Source organism: Lagenorhynchus albirostris, chromosome 1, assembly GCF_949774975.1.
Source record: "Lagenorhynchus albirostris chromosome 1, mLagAlb1.1, whole genome shotgun sequence".
Taxonomy (NCBI): domain Eukaryota; kingdom Metazoa; phylum Chordata; class Mammalia; order Artiodactyla; family Delphinidae; genus Lagenorhynchus; species Lagenorhynchus albirostris.
Window position 1 is genome coordinate 101,605,905 of NC_083095.1, and position 19,833 is coordinate 101,625,737.

Below are 19,833 nucleotides of genomic sequence, written 5' to 3' on the forward strand. Positions count from 1 at the left end.
TTTTTTAGATGTTTCAGGAAACACCATACACTTCTCCAGAGTGGCTGTTGACAATTTACATCCCGCCCATCAGCATAACAAGGCTCCCAGTTCTCCATGGCCTGTCCTGCCTTTCTGGATTTTACACTTTTTTCAGATGGCCCTTTTGCCCGTGGGGCAGTGAGACTTCATTGTAGTGCAGATGTCCTTTGCAAGCTTGCTTGGTTGGCCAAAAAGGGCGTATGCGTTTTTTCCTGAATATATTCAGGAAAAAACGCATACGCCCTTTTTGGCCAAGTGCATCATTGTGGACGTTCTGCCTCTTTTCCTATGCTTTTCATGCAATTCCAGTCTACCTCCTGAAATCGGTTTCCTGCAATTCTGCCCCGCTTTCAAGTGCTCTTGGCAGCCTTACTTCAATATATTTTTGGACGATAGCTGTCATTTATAACTCTGCAGGTTTGTGAATGACAGGGCCCCTGAGATCCTTTCTTCAACTCTCTTTATTGTGAGCTGGCCGCAACACCGCAGGATTGCTTCAGGCCCTAGTGTGGTTCCGGCACGGCAAGCTGAGCCTTTGGTTAATTCCTCTTCCTGGTGGGAAATGAGAGTTAAATTTGCCCGTCCAGAAACCTCCAGCTAGTCTCTCATTGGTTCTCCCTATTCCTGTTCATTTCCCGCAGAAACTGCAAACTGGGCCAAACAGGAGGTTAAAGGCACTGACTCTCCAAGTGGGGAGAGTGTTAGTAAAGCGTCTGTAATGTTGCACCCGAGTAGCAGGGGACGAAAACTGAGACACATTTGAACACGTTTCCCGATCACACGGTGGATCATACTCTGGGTTCCACATGCATGTTTTAGGTGAAGGAGGAATCCCTTAAACCTGGAGAGTTGTGACCCATGGAATGGGTACCATGCAATATGACTTCAAAGGGTCTGCATTTGCTCACCAAAACTCACCAATCCTATCACTGCTGCGTTTATGCTGCTGTACACATGCTTGATTCCTTTTTGGAGACATATAAATCCATAGGTTTTAAGATTCTTACTAGTCAGGTATATTCTTAGGCGTTTAATATGGGGTGTTGAGTCCACTTCGTTGAGGAAGGAGTAGCTCTTGTCTATTACATATTTGGCTTATGGAACGGTATCTGTGCTAATTTCAATCTCTTGTTTTATGCAGCACCCCAACTCACCTTTCCCCTTAAGCAAGCATAAGTTGGTTTTCTACATTTGAGACCCTGTTCTGTTTTGTAATTCAGTTCCTGGGTAGCCAAGTTTACATTCCGGGTATTAGTGATATATTATGATGTTTCTTTTTCTATGTGACTTATTTCAATTAGAATCATCATACCTGAATCCACTCATTATGTTGCTACGGGCCTGATGACATAGATTTCATTGTTTAGTGATATTGCATTGTACGTAAGTACCAAAACTTCTTTATCCATTTTTCGCTTTCTGCGATATTGAACTTGTACCGTAAACGAGGTTCTTGTAAACAGAGCCGTCCCAAACTTTGGGGTGGCTGTGTCTTTTAGATTTTAATTTCCCTAAGCTATAGGACCATAACTGTAAGTGCTCTAGGCTCTGTTGCTTTGTTTTTTTGATATTTCAGGAAACACCATACACTTCTCCAGAGTGGCTGTTGGCAATTTACATCCCGCCCATCAGCATAACAAGGCTCCCAGTTCTCCGTGGCCTGACCTGCCTTTCTGGATTTTACACTTTTTTCAGATGGCCCTTTTGCCCGTGGGGCAGTGAGACTTCATTGTAGTGTAGATGTCCTTTGCAAGCTTGCTTGGTTGGCCAAAAAGGGCGTATGCGTTTTTTCCTGAATATATTCAGGAAAAAACGCATACGCCCTTTTTGGCCAAGTGCATCATTGTGGACGTTCTGCCTCTTTTCCTATGCTTTTCATGCAATTCCTGTCTACCTCCTGAAATCGGTTTCCTGCAATTCTGCCCCACTTTCAAGTCCTCTTGGCAGCCTTACTTCAATATATTTTTGGACGATAGCTGTCATTTATAACTCTGCAGGTTTGTGAATGACAGTGCCCCTGAGCTCCTTTCTTCAACTCTCTTTATTGTGAGCTGGCCGCAACACCGCAGGATTGCTTCAGGCCCTAGTGTGGTTCCGGCACGGCAAGCTGAGCCTTTGGTTAATTCCTCTTCCTGGTGGGAAATGAGAGTTAAATTTGCCCGTCCAGACACCTCCAGCTAGTCTCTCATTGGTTCTCCCTATTCCTGTTCATTTCCCGCAGAAATTGCAAACTGGGCCAAACAGGACGTTAAAGGCACTGACTCTCCAAGTGGGGAGAGTGTTAGTAAAGCGTCTGGAATGTTGCACCCGAGTACCAGGGGACGAAAACTGAGACACATTTGAACACGTTTCCCGATCACACGGTGGATCATACTCTGGGTTCCACATGCATGTTTTAGCTGAAGGAAGAATCCCTTAAACCTGGAGAGTTGAGACCCATGGAATGGGTACCATGCAATATGACTTCAAAGGGTCTGCATTTGCTCACCGAACCTCACTAATCCTATCACTGCTGCGTTTATGCTGCTGTACACACGCTTGATTCTCTTTTGGAGACATGTAAATCCATAGGTTTTAAGATTCTTACTAGTCAGGTATATTCTTAGGCGTTTAATATGGGGTGTTGAGTCCACTTCGTTGAGGAAGGAGTAGCTCTTGCCTATTACATATTTGGCTTATGGAATGGTATCTGTGCTAATTTCAATCTCTGGTTTTATGCAGCACCCCAACTCACCTTTCCCCTTAAGCAAGCATAAGTTGGTTTTCTACATTTGAGACCCTGTTCTGTTTTGTAATTCAGTTCCTGGGTAGCCAAGTTTACATTCCGTGTATTAGTGATACCTTATGATATTTCTTTTTCTGTGTGACTTATTTCTCTTAGAATCATCGTACCTGAGTCCACTCATTATGCTGCTACGGGTCTGATGACATAGATTTCATTGCTGAGTGATATTGCATTGTACGTAAGTACCACAAATTCTTTATTCATTTTTCGCTTTCTGTGATATTGAACTTGTACCATAAACGAGGTTCTTGTAAACAGAGCCGTCCCAAACTTTGGGGTGGCTGTGTCTTTTTGATTTGAATTTCCCTAAGCTATAGGAGCATAAGTGGAAGTGCCCTAGGCTCTGTTGCTTTGTTTTTTAGATGTTTCAGGAAACACCATACACTTCTCCAGAGTGGCTGTTGGCAATTTACATCCCGCCCATCAGCATAACAAGGCTCCCAGTTCTCCATGGCCTGTCCTGCCTTTCTGGATTTTACACTTTTTTCAGATGGCCCTTTTGCCAGTGGGGCAGTGAGACTTCATTGTAGTGCAGATTTCCTTTGCAAGCTTGCTTGGTTGGCCAAAAAGGGCGTATGCGTTTTTTCCTGAATATATTCAGGAAAAAACGCATACGCCCTTTTTGGCCAAGTGCATCATTGTGGACGTTCTGCCTCTTTTCCTATGCTTTTCATGCAATTCCAGTCTACCTCCTGAAATCGGTTTCCTGCAATTCTGCCCCGCTTTCAAGTCCTCTTGGCAGCCTTACTTCAATATATTTTTGGACGATAGCTGTCATTTATAACTCTGCAGGTTTGTGAATGACAGGGCCCCTGAGATCCTTTCTTCAACTCTCTTTATTGTGAGCTGGCCGCAACACCGCAGGATTGCTTCAGGCCCTAGTGTGGTTCCCGGACGGCAAGCTGAGACTTTGGTTAATTCCTCTTCCTGGTGGGAAATGAGAGTTAAATTTGCACGTCCAGACACCTCCAGCTAGTCTCTCATTGGTTCTCCCTATTCCTGTTCATTTCCCGCAGAAATTTCAAACTGGGCCAAACAGGAGTTTAAAGGCACTGACTCTCCAAGTGGGGAGAGTGTTAGTAAAGCGTCTGGAATGTTGCACCCGAGTACCAGGGGACGAAAACTGAGACATATTTGAACACATTTCCCGATCACACGGTGTATCATACTCTGGGTGCCACATGCATGTTTTAGCTGAAGGAAGAATCCCTTAAACCTGGAGAGTTGAGACCCATGGAACGGGTACCATGCAATATGACTTCAAAGGCTCTGCATTTGCTCACCGAACCTCACTAATCCTATCACTGCTGCGTTTATGCTGCTGTACACACGCTTGATTCTCTTTTGGAGACATGTAAATCCACAGGTTTTAAGATTCTTACTAGTCAGGTATATTCTTAGGCGTTTAATAAGGGGTGTTGAGTCCACTTCGTTGAGCAAGGAGTAGCTCTTGTCTATTACATATTTGGCTTATGGAATGGTATCTGTGCTAATTTCAATCTCTGGTTTTATGCAGCACCCCAACTCACCTTTCCCCTTAAGCAAGCATAAGTTGGTTTTCTACATTTGAGACCCTGTTCTGTTTTGAAATTCAGTTCCTGGGTAGCCAAGTTTACATTCCGTGTATTAGTGATATCTTATGATGTTTCTTTTTCTGTGTGACTTATTTCACTTAGAATCATTGTATCTGAATCCACTCATTATGGTGCTACGGGCCTGATGACATAGATTTCATTGCTGAGTGATATTGCATTGTACGTAAATACCACAAATTCTTTATTCATTTTTCGCTTTCTGTGATATTGAACTTGTACCGTAAACGAGGATCTTGTAAACAGAGCCGTCCCAAACGTTGGGGTGGCTGTGTCTTTTTGATTTGAATTTCCCTAAGCTATAGGACCATAAGTGGAAGTGCCCTAGGCTCTGTTGCTTTGTTTTTTAGATGTTTCAGGAAACACCATACATTTCTCCAGAGTGGCTGTTGGCAATTTACATCCCACCCATCAGCATAACAAGTCTCCCAGTTCTCCATGGCCTTTCCTGCCTTTCTGGATTTTACACTTTTTGCAGATGGCCCTTTTGACCAGGGGGCAGTGAGACTTCATTGTAGTGCAGATTTCCTTTGCAAGCTTGCTTGGTTGGCCAAAAAGGGCGTATGCGTTTTTTCCTGAATATATTCAGGAAAAAACGCATACGCCCTTTCTGACCAAGTGCATCATTGTGGACGTTCTGCCTCTTTTCCTATGCTTTTCATGCAATTCCAGTCTACCTCCTGAAATCGGTTTCCTGCAATTCTGCCCCGCTTTCAAGTGCTCTTGGCAGCCTTACTTCAATATATTTTTGGACGATAGCTGTCATTTATAACTCTGCAGGTTTGTGAATGACAGGGCCCCTGAGATCCTTTCTTCAACTCTTTTTCTTGTGAGCTGGCCGCAACACCGCAGGATTGCTTCAGGCCCTAGTGTGGTTCCGGCACGGCAAGCTGAGCCTTTGGTTAATTCCTCTTCCTGGTGGGAAATGAGAGTTAAATTTTCACGTCCAGACACCTCCAGCTAGTCTCTCATTGGTTCTCCCTATTCCTGTTCATTTCCCGCAGAAATTGCAAACTGGGCCAAACAGGACGTTAAAGGCACTGACTCTCCAAGTGGGGAGAGTGTTAGTAAAGCGTCTGGAATGTTGCACCCGAGTAGCAGAGGACGAAAACTGAGACACATTTGAACACGTTTCCCGATCACACGGTGGATCATACTCTGGGTTCCACATGCATGATTTAGCTGAAGGAAGAATCCCTTAAACCTGGAGGGTTGAGACCCATGGAATGGGTACCATGCAATATGACTTCAAAGGCTCTGCATTTGCTCACCGAACCTCACTAATCCTATCACTGCTGCATTTATGCTGCTGTACACACGCTTGATTCTCTTTTGGAGACATGTAAATCCATAGGTTTTAAGATTCTTACTAGTCAGGTATATCCTTAGGCGTTTAATATGGGGTGTTGAGTACACTTCGTTGAGGAAGGAGTAGCTCTTGTCTATTACATATTTGGCTTATGGAACGGTATCTGTGCTAATTTCAATCTCTGGTTTTATGCAGCACCCCAACTCACCTTTCCCCTTAAGCAAGCATAAGTTGGTTTTCTACATTTGAGACCCTGTTCTGTTTTGTAATTCAGTTCCTGGGTAGCCAAGTTTACATTCCGTGTATTAGTGATACCTTCTGATATTTCTTTTTCTGTGTGACTTATTTCTCTTAGAATCATCGTACCTGAGTCCACTCATTATGCTGCTACGGGTCTGATGACATAGATTTCATTGCTGAGTGATATTGCATTGTACGTAAATACCACAAATTCTTTATTCATTTTTCGCTTTCTGTGATATTGAACTTGTACCATAAACGAGGTTCTTGTAAACAGAGCCGTCCCAAACTTTGGGGTGGCTGTGTCTTTTTGATTTTAATTTCCCTAAACTATAGGAGCATAAGTGGAAGTGCCCTAGGCTCTGTTGCTTTGTTTTTTAGATGTTTCAGGAAACACCATACACTTCTCCAGAGTGGCTGTTGGCAATTGACATCCTGCCCATCAGCATAACAAGGCTCCCAGTTCTCCATGGCCTGTCCTGCCTTTCTGGATTTTACACTTTTTTCAGATGGCCCTTTTGCCCGTTGGGCAGTGAGACTTCATTGTAGTGCAGATTTCCTTTGCAAGCTTGCTTGGTTGGCCAAAAAGGGTGTATGCGTTTTCACCTGAATATATTCAGGAAAAAACGCATACGCCCTTTTTGGCCAAGTGCATCATTGTGGACGTTCTGCCTCTTTTCCTATGCTTTTCATGCAATTCCTGTGTACCTCCTGAAATCGGTTTCCTGCAATTCTGCCCCGCTTTCAAGTGCTCTTGGCAGCCTTACTTCAATATATTTTTGGACGATAGCTGTCATTTATAACTCTGCAGGTTTGTGAATGACAGTGCCCCTGAGCTCCTTTCTTCAACTCTCTTTATTGTGAGCTGGCCGCAACACCGCAGGATTGCTTCAGGCCCTAGTGTGGTTCCGGCACGGCAAGCTGAGCCTTTGGTTAATTCCTCTTCCTGGTGGGAAATGAGAGTTAAATTTGCCCGTCCAGACACCTCCAGCTAGTCTCTCATTGGTTCTCCCTATTCCTGTTCATTTCCCGCAGAAATTGCAAACTGGGCCAAACAGGACGTTAAAGGCACTGACTCTCCAAGTGGGGAGAGTGTTAGTAAAGCGTCTGGAATGTTGCACCCGAGTACCAGGGGACGAAAACTGAGACACATTTGTACACGTTTCCCGATCACACGGTGGATCATACTCTGGGTTCCACATGCATGTTTTAGCTGAAGGAAGAATCCCTTAAACCTGGAGAGTTGAGACCCATGGAATGGGTACCATGCAATATGACTTCAAAGGGTCTGCATTTGCTCACCGAACCTCACTAATCCTATCACTGCTGCGTTTATGCTGCTGTACACACGCTTGATTCTCTTTTGGAGACATGTAAATCCATAGGTTTTAAGATTCTTACTAGTCAGGTATATTCTTAGGCGTTTAATATGGGGTGTTGAGTCCACTTCGTTGAGGAAGGAGTAGCTCTTGCCTATTACATATTTGGCTTATGGAATGGTATCTGTGCTAATTTCAATCTCTGGTTTTATGCAGCACCCCAACTCACCTTTCCCCTTAAGCAAGCATAAGTTGGTTTTCTACATTTGAGACCCTGTTCTGTTTTGTAATTCAGTTCCTGGGTAGCCAAGTTTACATTCCGTGTATTAGTGATACCTTATGATATTTCTTTTTCTGTGTGACTTATTTCTCTTAGAATCATCGTACCTGAGTCCACTCATTATGCTGCTACGGGTCTGATGACATAGATTTCATTGCTGAGTGATATTGCATTGTACGTAAGTACCACAAATTCTTTATTCATTTTTCGCTTTCTGTGATATTGAACTTGTACCATAAACGAGGTTCTTGTAAACAGAGCCGTCCCAAACTTTGGGGTGGCTGTGTCTTTTTGATTTGAATTTCCCTAAGCTATAGGAGCATAAGTGGAAGTGCCCTAGGCTCTGTTGCTTTGTTTTTTAGATGTTTCAGGAAACACCATACACTTCTCCAGAGTGGCTGTTGGCAATTTACATCCCGCCCATCAGCATAACAAGGCTCCCAGTTCTCCATGGCCTGTCCTGCCTTTCTGGATTTTACACTTTTTTCAGATGGCCCTTTTGCCAGTGGGGCAGTGAGACTTCATTGTAGTGCAGATTTCCTTTGCAAGCTTGCTTGGTTGGCCAAAAAGGGCGTATGCGTTTTTTCCTGAATATATTCAGGAAAAAACGCATACGCCCTTTTTGGCCAAGTGCATCATTGTGGACGTTCTGCCTCTTTTCCTATGCTTTTCATGCAATTCCAGTCTACCTCCTGAAATCGGTTTCCTGCAATTCTGCCCCGCTTTCAAGTCCTCTTGGCAGCCTTACTTCAATATATTTTTGGACGATAGCTGTCATTTATAACTCTGCAGGTTTGTGAATGACAGGGCCCCTGAGATCCTTTCTTCAACTCTCTTTATTGTGAGCTGGCCGCAACACCGCAGGATTGCTTCAGGCCCTAGTGTGGTTCCCGGACGGCAAGCTGAGACTTTGGTTAATTCCTCTTCCTGGTGGGAAATGAGAGTTAAATTTGCACGTCCAGACACCTCCAGCTAGTCTCTCATTGGTTCTCCCTATTACTGTTCATTTCCCGCAGAAATTTCAAACTGGGCCAAACAGGAGTTTAAAGGCACTGACTCTCCAAGTGGGGAGAGTGTTAGTAAAGCGTCTGGAATGTTGCACCCGAGTACCAGGGGACGAAAACTGAGACATATTTGAACACATTTCCCGATCACACGGTGTATCATACTCTGGGTGCCACATGCATGTTTTAGCTGAAGGAAGAATCCCTTAAACCTGGAGAGTTGAGACCCATGGAACGGGTACCATGCAATATGACTTCAAAGGCTCTGCATTTGCTCACCGAACCTCACTAATCCTATCACTGCTGCGTTTATGCTGCTGTACACACGCTTGATTCTCTTTTGGAGACATGTAAATCCACAGGTTTTAAGATTCTTACTAGTCAGGTATATTCTTAGGCGTTTAATAAGGGGTGTTGAGTCCACTTCGTTGAGCAAGGAGTAGCTCTTGTCTATTACATATTTGGCTTATGGAATGGTATCTGTGCTAATTTCAATCTCTGGTTTTATGCAGCACCCCAACTCACCTTTCCCCTTAAGCAAGCATAAGTTGGTTTTCTACATTTGAGACCCTGTTCTGTTTTGAAATTCAGTTCCTGGGTAGCCAAGTTTACATTCCGTGTATTAGTGATATCTTATGATGTTTCTTTTTCTGTGTGACTTATTTCACTTAGAATCATTGTATCTGAATCCACTCATTATGGTGCTACGGGCCTGATGACATAGATTTCATTGCTGAGTGATATTGCATTGTACGTAAATACCACAAATTCTTTATTCATTTTTCGCTTTCTGTGATATTGAACTTGTACCGTAAACGAGGATCTTGTAAACAGAGCCGTCCCAAACTTTGGGGTGGCTGTGTCTTTTTGATTTGAATTTCCCTAAGCTATAGGACCATAAGTGGAAGTGCCCTAGGCTCTGTTGCTTTGTTTTTTAGATGTTTCAGGAAACACCATACATTTCTCCAGAGTGGCTGTTGGCAATTTACATCCCACCCATCAGCATAACAAGTCTCCCAGTTCTCCATGGCCTTTCCTGCCTTTCTGGATTTTACACTTTTTGCAGATGGCCCTTTTGACCAGGGGGCAGTGAGACTTCATTGTAGTGCAGATTTCCTTTGCAAGCTTGCTTGGTTGGCCAAAAAGGGCGTATGCGTTTTTTCCTGAATATATTCAGGAAAAAACGCATACGCCCTTTCTGACCAAGTGCATCATTGTGGACGTTCTGCCTCTTTTCCTATGCTTTTCATGCAATTCCAGTCTACCTCCTGAAATCGGTTTCCTGCAATTCTGCCCCGCTTTCAAGTGCTCTTGGCAGCCTTACTTCAATATATTTTTGGACGATAGCTGTCATTTATAACTCTGCAGGTTTGTGAATGACAGGGCCCCTGAGATCCTTTCTTCAACTCTTTTTCTTGTGAGCTGGCCGCAACACCGCAGGATTGCTTCAGGCCCTAGTGTGGTTCCGGCACGGCAAGCTGAGCCTTTGGTTAATTCCTCTTCCTGGTGGGAAATGAGAGTTAAATTTTCACGTCCAGACACCTCCAGCTAGTCTCTCATTGGTTCTCCCTATTCCTGTTCATTTCCCGCAGAAATTGCAAACTGGGCCAAACAGGACGTTAAAGGCACTGACTCTCCAAGTGGGGAGAGTGTTAGTAAAGCGTCTGGAATGTTGCACCCGAGTAGCAGAGGACGAAAACTGAGACACATTTGAACACGTTTCCCGATCACACGGTGGATCATACTCTGGGTTCCACATGCATGATTTAGCTGAAGGAAGAATCCCTTAAACCTGGAGGGTTGAGACCCATGGAATGGGTACCATGCAATATGACTTCAAAGGCTCTGCATTTGCTCACCGAACCTCACTAATCCTATCACTGCTGCATTTATGCTGCTGTACACACGCTTGATTCTCTTTTGGAGACATGTAAATCCATAGGTTTTAAGATTCTTACTAGTCAGGTATATCCTTAGGCGTTTAATATGGGGTGTTGAGTCCACTTCGTTGAGGAAGGAGTAGCTCTTGTCTATTACATATTTGGCTTATGGAACGGTATCTGTGCTAATTTCAATCTCTGGTTTTATGCAGCACCCCAACTCACCTTTCCCCTTAAGCAAGCATAAGTTGGTTTTCTACATTTGAGACCCTGTTCTGTTTTGTAATTCAGTTCCTGTGTAGCCAAGTTTACATTCCGTGTATTAGTGATACCTTCTGATATTTCTTTTTCTGTGTGACTTATTTCTCTTAGAATCATCGTACCTGAGTCCACTCATTATGCTGCTACGGGTCTGATGACATAGATTTCATTGCTGAGTGATATTGCATTGTACGTAAATACCACAAATTCTTTATTCATTTTTCGCTTTCTGTGATATTGAACTTGTACCATAAACGAGGTTCTTGTAAACAGAGCCGTCCCAAACTTTGGGGTGGCTGTGTCTTTTTGATTTTAATTTCCCTAAACTATAGGAGCATAAGTGGAAGTGCCCTAGGCTCTGTTGCTTTGTTTTTTAGATGTTTCAGGAAACACCATACACTTCTCCAGAGTGGCTGTTGGCAATTGACATCCTGCCCATCAGCATAACAAGGCTCCCAGTTCTCCATGGCCTGTCCTGCCTTTCTGGATTTTACACTTTTTTCAGATGGCCCTTTTGCCCGTTGGGCAGTGAGACTTCATTGTAGTGCAGATTTCCTTTGCAAGCTTGCTTGGTTGGCCAAAAAGGGTGTATGCGTTTTCACCTGAATATATTCAGGAAAAAACGCATACGCCCTTTTTGGCCAAGTGCATCATTGTGGACGTTCTGCCTCTTTTCCTATGCTTTTCATGCAATTCCTGTGTACCTCCTGAAATCGGTTTCCTGCAATTCTGCCCCGCTTTCAAGTGCTCTTGGCAGCCTTACTTCAATATATTTTTGGACGATAGCTGTCATTTATAACTCTGCAGGTTTGTGAATGACAGGGCCCCTGAGATCCTTTCTTCAACTCTCTTTATTGTGAGCTGGCCGCAACACCGCAGGATTGCTTCAGGCCCTAGTGTGGTTCTCGGACGGCAAGCTGAGCCTTTGGTTAATTCCTCTTCCTGGTGGGAAATGAGAGTTAAATTTGCCCGTCCAGACACCTCCAGCTAGTCTCTCATTGGTTCTCCCTATTCCTGTCCATTTCCCACAGAAATTGCAAACTGGGCCAAACAGGAGGTTAAAGGCACTGACTCTCCAAGTGGGGAGAGTGTTAGTAAAGCGTCTGGAATGTTGCACCCGAGTACCAGGGGACGAAAACTGAGACACATTTGAACACGTTTCCCGATCACATGGTGGATCATACTCTGGGTTCCACATGCATGTTTTAGCTGAAGGAAGAATCCCTTACCTGGAGAGTTGTGTCCCATGGAATGGGTACCATGCAATATGACTTCAAATGGTCTGCATTTGCTCACTGAAACTCACCAATCCTATCACTGCTGCGTTTATGCTGCTGTACACATGCTTGATTCCTTTTTGGAGACATATAAATCCATAGGTTTTAAGATTCTTACTAGTCAGGTATATTCTTAGGCGTTTAATATGGGGTGTTGAGTCCACTTCGTTGAGGAAGGAGTAGCTCTTGTCTATTACATATTTGGCTTATGGAACGGTATCTGTGCTAATTTCAATCTCTGGTTTTATGCAGCACCCCAACTCACCTTTCCCCTTAAGCAAGCATAAGTTGGTTTTCTACATTTGAGACCCTGTTCTGTTTTGTAATTCAGTTCCTGGGTAGCCAAGTTTACATTCCGGGTATTAGTGATATATTATGATGTTTCTTTTTCTATGTGACTTATTTCAATTAGAATCATCATACCTGAATCCACTCATTATGTTGCTACGGGCCTGATGACATAGATTTCATTGTTTAGTGATATTGCATTGTACGTAAGTACCAAAACTTCTTTATCCATTTTTCGCTTTCTGCGATATTGAACTTGTACCGTAAACGAGGTTCTTGTAAACAGAGCCGTCCCAAACTTTGGGGTGGCTGTGTCTTTTAGATTTTAATTTCCCTAAGCTATAGGACCATAAGTGTAAGTGCTCTAGGCTCTGTTGCTTTGTTTTTTTGATATTTCAGGAAACACCATACACTTCTCCAGAGTGGCTGTTGGCAATTTACATCCCGCCCATCAGCATAACAAGGCTCCCAGTTCTCCGTGGCCTGACCTGCCTTTCTGGATTTTACACTTTTTTCAGATGGCCCTTTTGCCCGTGGGGCAGTGAGACTTCATTGTAGTGTAGATGTCCTTTGCAAGCTTGCTTGGTTGGCCAAAAAGGGCGTATGCGTTTTTTCCTGAATATATTCAGGAAAAAACGCATACGCCCTTTTTGGCCAAGTGCATCATTGTGGACGTTCTGCCTCTTTTCCTATGCTTTTCATGCAATTCCTGTCTACCTCCTGAAATCGGTTTCCTGCAATTCTGCCCCACTTTCAAGTCCTCTTGGCAGCCTTACTTCAATATATTTTTGGACGATAGCTGTCATTTATAACTCTGCAGGTTTGTGAATGACAGTGCCCCTGAGCTCCTTTCTTCAACTCTCTTTATTGTGAGCTGGCCGCAACACCGCAGGATTGCTTCAGGCCCTAGTGTGGTTCCGGCACGGCAAGCTGAGCCTTTGGTTAATTCCTCTTCCTGGTGGGAAATGAGAGTTAAATTTGCCCGTCCAGACACCTCCAGCTAGTCTCTCATTGGTTCTCCCTATTCCTGTTCATTTCCCGCAGAAATTGCAAACTGGGCCAAACAGGACGTTAAAGGCACTGACTCTCCAAGTGGGGAGAGTGTTAGTAAAGCGTCTGGAATGTTGCACCCGAGTACCAGGGGACGAAAACTGAGACACATTTGAACACGTTTCCCGATCACACGGTGGATCATACTCTGGGTTCCACATGCATGTTTTAGCTGAAGGAAGAATCCCTTAAACCTGGAGAGTTGAGACCCATGGAATGGGTACCATGCAATATGACTTCAAAGGGTCTGCATTTGCTCACCGAACCTCACTAATCCTATCACTGCTGCGTTTATGCTGCTGTACACACGCTTGATTCTCTTTTGGAGACATGTAAATCCATAGGTTTTAAGATTCTTACTAGTCAGGTATATTCTTAGGCGTTTAATATGGGGTGTTGAGTCCACTTCGTTGAGGAAGGAGTAGCTCTTGCCTATTACATATTTGGCTTATGGAATGGTATCTGTGCTAATTTCAATCTCTGGTTTTATGCAGCACCCCAACTCACCTTTCCCCTTAAGCAAGCATAAGTTGGTTTTCTACATTTGAGACCCTGTTCTGTTTTGTAATTCAGTTCCTGGGTAGCCAAGTTTACATTCCGTGTATTAGTGATACCTTATGATATTTCTTTTTCTGTGTGACTTATTTCTCTTAGAATCATCGGACCTGAGTCCACTCATTATGCTGCTACGGGTCTGATGACATAGATTTCATTGCTGAGTGATATTGCATTGTACGTAAGTACCACAAATTCTTTATTCATTTTTCGCTTTCTGTGATATTGAACTTGTACCATAAACGAGGTTCTTGTAAACAGAGCCGTCCCAAACTTTGGGGTGGCTGTGTCTTTTTGATTTGAATTTCCCTAAGCTATAGGAGCATAAGTGGAAGTGCCCTAGGCTCTGTTGCTTTGTTTTTTAGATGTTTCAGGAAACACCATACACTTCTCCAGAGTGGCTGTTGGCAATTTACATCCCGCCCATCAGCATAACAAGGCTCCCAGTTCTCCATGGCCTGTCCTGCCTTTCTGGATTTTACACTTTTTTCAGATGGCCCTTTTGCCAGTGGGGCAGTGAGACTTCATTGTAGTGCAGATTTCCTTTGCAAGCTTGCTTGGTTGGCCAAAAAGGGCGTATGCGTTTTTTCCTGAATATATTCAGGAAAAAACGCATACGCCCTTTTTGGCCAAGTGCATCATTGTGGACGTTCTGCCTCTTTTCCTATGCTTTTCATGCAATTCCAGTCTACCTCCTGAAATCGGTTTCCTGCAATTCTGCCCCGCTTTCAAGTCCTCTTGGCAGCCTTACTTCAATATATTTTTGGACGATAGCTGTCATTTATAACTCTGCAGGTTTGTGAATGACAGGGCCCCTGAGATCCTTTCTTCAACTCTCTTTATTGTGAGCTGGCCGCAACACCGCAGGATTGCTTCAGGCCCTAGTGTGGTTCCCGGACGGCAAGCTGAGACTTTGGTTAATTCCTCTTCCTGGTGGGAAATGAGAGTTAAATTTGCACGTCCAGACACCTCCAGCTAGTCTCTCATTGGTTCTCCCTATTACTGTTCATTTCCCGCAGAAATTTCAAACTGGGCCAAACAGGAGTTTAAAGGCACTGACTCTCCAAGTGGGGAGAGTGTTAGTAAAGCGTCTGGAATGTTGCACCCGAGTACCAGGGGACGAAAACTGAGACATATTTGAACACATTTCCCGATCACACGGTGTATCATACTCTGGGTGCCACATGCATGTTTTAGCTGAAGGAAGAATCCCTTAAACCTGGAGAGTTGAGACCCATGGAACGGGTACCATGCAATATGACTTCAAAGGCTCTGCATTTGCTCACCGAACCTCACTAATCCTATCACTGCTGCGTTTATGCTGCTGTACACACGCTTGATTCTCTTTTGGAGACATGTAAATCCACAGGTTTTAAGATTCTTACTAGTCAGGTATATTCTTAGGCGTTTAATAAGGGGTGTTGAGTCCACTTCGTTGAGCAAGGAGTAGCTCTTGTCTATTACATATTTGGCTTATGGAATGGTATCTGTGCTAATTTCAATCTCTGGTTTTATGCAGCACCCCAACTCACCTTTCCCCTTAAGCAAGCATAAGTTGGTTTTCTACATTTGAGACCCTGTTCTGTTTTGAAATTCAGTTCCTGGGTAGCCAAGTTTACATTCCGTGTATTAGTGATATCTTATGATGTTTCTTTTTCTGTGTGACTTATTTCACTTAGAATCATTGTATCTGAATCCACTCATTATGGTGCTACGGGCCTGATGACATAGATTTCATTGCTGAGTGATATTGCATTGTACGTAAATACCACAAATTCTTTATTCATTTTTCGCTTTCTGTGATATTGAACTTGTACCGTAAACGAGGATCTTGTAAACAGAGCCGTCCCAAACGTTGGGGTGGCTGTGTCTTTTTGATTTGAATTTCCCTAAGCTATAGGACCATAAGTGGAAGTGCCCTAGGCTCTGTTGCTTTGTTTTTTAGATGTTTCAGGAAACACCATACATTTCTCCAGAGTGGCTGTTGGCAATTTACATCCCACCCATCAGCATAACAAGTCTCCCAGTTCTCCATGGCCTTTCCTGCCTTTCTGGATTTTACACTTTTTGCAGATGGCCCTTTTGACCAGGGGGCAGTGAGACTTCATTGTAGTGCAGATTTCCTTTGCAAGCTTGCTTGGTTGGCCAAAAAGGACGTATGCGTTTTTTCCTGAATATATTCAGGAAAAAACGCATACGCCCTTTCTGACCAAGTGCATCATTGTGGACGTTCTGCCTCTTTTCCTATGCTTTTCATGCAATTCCAGTCTACCTCCTGAAATCGGTTTCCTGCAATTCTGCCCCGCTTTCAAGTGCTCTTGGCAGCCTTACTTCAATATATTTTTGGACGATAGCTGTCATTTATAACTCTGCAGGTTTGTGAATGACAGGGCCCCTGAGATCCTTTCTTCAACTCTTTTTCTTGTGAGCTGGCCGCAACACCGCAGGATTGCTTCAGGCCCTAGTGTGGTTCCGGCACGGCAAGCTGAGCCTTTGGTTAATTCCTCTTCCTGGTGGGAAATGAGAGTTAAATTTGCCCGTCCAGACACCTCCAGCTAGTCTCTCATTGGTTCTCCCTATTCCTGTTCATTTCCCGCAGAAATTGCAAACTGGGCCAAACAGGACGTTAAAGGCACTGACTCTCCAAGTGGGGAGAGTGTTAGTAAAGCGTCTGGAATGTTGCACCCGAGTACCAGGGGACGAAAACTGAGACACATTTGAACACGTTTCCCGATCACACGGTGGATCATACTCTGGGTTCCACATGCATGTTTTAGCTGAAGGAAGAATCCCTTAAACCTGGAGAGTTGAGACCCATGGAATGGGTACCATGCAATATGACTTCAAAGGGTCTGCATTTGCTCACCGAACCTCACTAATCCTATCACTGCTGCGTTTATGCTGCTGTACACACGCTTGATTCTCTTTTGGAGACATGTAAATCCATAGGTTTTAAGATTCTTACTAGTCAGGTATATTCTTAGGCGTTTAATATGGGGTGTTGAGTCCACTTCGTTGAGGAAGGAGTAGCTCTTGCCTATTACATATTTGGCTTATGGAATGGTATCTGTGCTAATTTCAATCTCTGGTTTTATGCAGCACCCCAACTCACCTTTCCCCTTAAGCAAGCATAAGTTGGTTTTCTACATTTGAGACCCTGTTCTGTTTTGTAATTCAGTTCCTGGGTAGCCAAGTTTACATTCCGTGTATTAGTGATACCTTATGATATTTCTTTTTCTGTGTGACTTATTTCTCTTAGAATCATCGTACCTGAGTCCACTCATTATGCTGCTACGGGTCTGATGACATAGATTTCATTGCTGAGTGATATTGCATTGTACGTAAGTACCACAAATTCTTTATTCATTTTTCGCTTTCTGTGATATTGAACTTGTACCATAAACGAGGTTCTTGTAAACAGAGCCGTCCCAAACTTTGGGGTGGCTGTGTCTTTTTGATTTGAATTTCCCTAAGCTATAGGAGCATAAGTGGAAGTGCCCTAGGCTCTGTTGCTTTGTTTTTTAGATGTTTCAGGAAACACCATACACTTCTCCAGAGTGGCTGTTGGCAATTTACATCCCGCCCATCAGCATAACAAGGCTCCCAGTTCTCCATGGCCTGTCCTGCCTTTCTGGATTTTACACTTTTTTCAGATGGCCCTTTTGCCAGTGGGGCAGTGAGACTTCATTGTAGTGCAGATTTCCTTTGCAAGCTTGCTTGGTTGGCCAAAAAGGGCGTATGCGTTTTTTCCTGAATATATTCAGGAAAAAACGCATACGCCCTTTTTGGCCAAGTGCATCATTGTGGACGTTCTGCCTCTTTTCCTATGCTTTTCATGCAATTCCAGTCTACCTCCTGAAATCGGTTTCCTGCAATTCTGCCCCGCTTTCAAGTCCTCTTGGCAGCCTTACTTCAATATATTTTTGGACGATAGCTGTCATTTATAACTCTGCAGGTTTGTGAATGACAGGGCCCCTGAGATCCTTTCTTCAACTCTCTTTATTGTGAGCTGGCCGCAACACCGCAGGATTGCTTCAGGCCCTAGTGTGGTTCCCGGACGGCAAGCTGAGACTTTGGTTAATTCCTCTTCCTGGTGGGAAATGAGAGTTAAATTTGCACGTCCAGACACCTCCAGCTAGTCTCTCATTGGTTCTCCCTATTACTGTTCATTTCCCGCAGAAATTTCAAACTGGGCCAAACAGGAGTTTAAAGGCACTGACTCTCCAAGTGGGGAGAGTGTTAGTAAAGCGTCTGGAATGTTGCACCCGAGTACCAGGGGACGAAAACTGAGACATATTTGAACACATTTCCCGATCACACGGTGTATCATACTCTGGGTGCCACATGCATGTTTTAGCTGAAGGAAGAATCCCTTAAACCTGGAGAGTTGAGACCCATGGAACGGGTACCATGCAATATGACTTCAAAGGCTCTGCATTTGCTCACCGAACCTCACTAATCCTATCACTGCTGCGTTTATGCTGCTGTACACACGCTTGATTCTCTTTTGGAGACATGTAAATCCACAGGTTTTAAGATTCTTACTAGTCAGGTATATTCTTAGGCGTTTAATAAGGGGTGTTGAGTCCACTTCGTTGAGCAAGGAGTAGCTCTTGTCTATTACATATTTGGCTTATGGAATGGTATCTGTGCTAATTTCAATCTCTGGTTTTATGCAGCACCCCAACTCACCTTTCCCCTTAAGCAAGCATAAGTTGGTTTTCTACATTTGAGACCCTGTTCTGTTTTGAAATTCAGTTCCTGGGTAGCCAAGTTTACATTCCGTGTATTAGTGATATCTTATGATGTTTCTTTTTCTGTGTGACTTATTTCACTTAGAATCATTGTATCTGAATCCACTCATTATGGTGCTACGGGCCTGATGACATAGATTTCATTGCTGAGTGATATTGCATTGTACGTAAATACCACAAATTCTTTATTCATTTTTCGCTTTCTGTGATATTGAACTTGTACCGTAAACGAGGATCTTGTAAACAGAGCCGTCCCAAACGTTGGGGTGGCTGTGTCTTTTTGATTTGAATTTCCCTAAGCTATAGGACCATAAGTGGAAGTGCCCTAGGCTCTGTTGCTTTGTTTTTTAGATGTTTCAGGAAACACCATACATTTCTCCAGAGTGGCTGTTGGCAATTTACATCCCACCCATCAGCATAACAAGTCTCCCAGTTCTCCATGGCCTTTCCTGCCTTTCTGGATTTTACACTTTTTGCAGATGGCCCTTTTGACCAGGGGGCAGTGAGACTTCATTGTAGTGCAGATTTCCTTTGCAAGCTTGCTTGGTTGGCCAAAAAGGACGTATGCGTTTTTTCCTGAATATATTCAGGAAAAAACGCATACGCCCTTTCTGACCAAGTGCATCATTGTGGACGTTCTGCCTCTTTTCCTATGCTTTTCATGCAATTCCAGTCTACCTCCTGAAATCGGTTTCCTGCAATTCTGCCCCGCTTTCAAGTGCTCTTGGCAGCCTTACTTCAATATATTTTTGGACGATAGCTGTCATTTATAACTCTGCAGGTTTGTGAATGACAGGGCCCCTGAGATCCTTTCTTCAACTCTTTTTCTTGTGAGCTGGCCGCAACACCGCAGGATTGCTTCAGGCCCTAGTGTGGTTCCGGCACGGCAAGCTGAGCCTTTGGTTAATTCCTCTTCCTGGTGGGAAATGAGAGTTAAATTTTCACGTCCAGACACCTCCAGCTAGTCTCTCATTGGTTCTCCCTATTCCTGTTCATTTCCCGCAGAAATTGCAAACTGGGCCAAACAGGACGTTAAAGGCACTGACTCTCCAAGTGGGGAGAGTGTTAGTAAAGCGTCTGGAATGTTGCACCCGAGTAGCAGAGGACGAAAACTGAGACACATTTGAACACGTTTCCCGATCACACGGTGGATCATACTCTGGGTTCCACATGCATGATTTAGCTGAAGGAAGAATCCCTTAAACCTGGAGGGTTGAG